Below are 1,314 nucleotides of genomic sequence, written 5' to 3'. Positions count from 1 at the left end.
GGTCATCTGAAGCAGCGTTGTAACTGCCCCACGGTCCTTCCAGCAGCTTAGCAGCTGCCCACGCTGTGGAGAACTGAGCATGCCCTCACCCACCACACTCTCGTCTCACAACCCAATAGCTTCCTGCACTGCCAGAAACTCACAGATAGGTCTGTTGTGCTGGAAAAACCTTATGCTTTCATCTTGTCCATAGGCCACCCAGTAGAGCCAGGTAGATAAATCTGTACCTTTTCTATCCTTTCCCCTTCAAATCAGTGCACATATCCTTGAATGAGTGACTACATCTGCTTGTGAGGTGACTTTGCTTAAGAGCTAGGCATTTAATCCTGGCCCTGCCAAGGTCTCAGCTCACACAAATCATTTGCCATCTTAAACCCAAAAGTCAGGATGTAACAAGAGGAACCACAACATAGCCTCGATATATAGTGATGATGGTGGCGATGGGTAAGGAGGAGAAGGGACACAGACAGGTCATGTTATCTACCTGCTGCTTCTCTGTATAATAAAATTGTCCTGCCCATGTTGCTGCCAGATATCACCAGCTCTGCCACTGGGGATCTCCAGTCCTGCTGACTGGCCCAGTCCCACCTAGGCAGGCCCAGCAACTTGGTGGCCTCCATTTGGGAGGCTGGACAGGATGGGGAGCGGAGCTGCCTGCCCAGCCAGGCTGCCAGAAGCACGCCTGCTTGCTGCCCTACCCCAGTGACTGTCCATCTCCAGAGGCCTCATGAGGCCCCAGGAGTCTGTGGTGCAGGGTCTGGGGACTGACTGACCCTCCTCGCCCACAGACGTCTCTCCAGAGGTGGGCAGGAGGTTCTCCAGGCAGCCATTTCTCTGCAACAGCTGAAATGCAGCCAGTCAGGAAGAGGTTAGCTGCAATCAAACCAAACTGTGCCTAAAATAAAATGAGTTCAGAGACAAGCTTTTTGGATTGCTGTATAAAACAGGCTGAACGTCACAGTGGAAAAGCTTCATTTTTAGGCTGGAAAGTTTTAGTCTGTGGTTTTTTTTTTCCTGTTGGAACATGCTGAGTCAAAGAAATCATTTCATGGGAGCAAAATTGCAGATTTTTACCCAAGTTCAATGAAAAGCCATGAAATAACTCTTTTTTTTTTTTTTAATGGTTTTGTATTAAAGCCTTAATGAGATGTGGGGCTTTCTGCTTGGGGTTTTTTTTTTCGTTTTTGTTTTTGTTTTTTTTTTTAAATGACAGCAACGAGTTCAGCCTGTTTCGCCCTGACCCCAGGGAGGTGCGGACCCCTCCGCCCGCGGCAGGAGCAGCCCGCGCCCCCCCCAAGCCCCGCCCATCCCCCC

This window comes from Haliaeetus leucocephalus, unplaced genomic scaffold, assembly GCF_000737465.1.
Source record: "Haliaeetus leucocephalus isolate CR32 unplaced genomic scaffold, Haliaeetus_leucocephalus-4.0 Scaffold196, whole genome shotgun sequence".
Classification (NCBI taxonomy): Eukaryota; Metazoa; Chordata; class Aves; order Accipitriformes; family Accipitridae; genus Haliaeetus; species Haliaeetus leucocephalus.
This window is presented reverse-complemented; position numbering follows the sequence as displayed.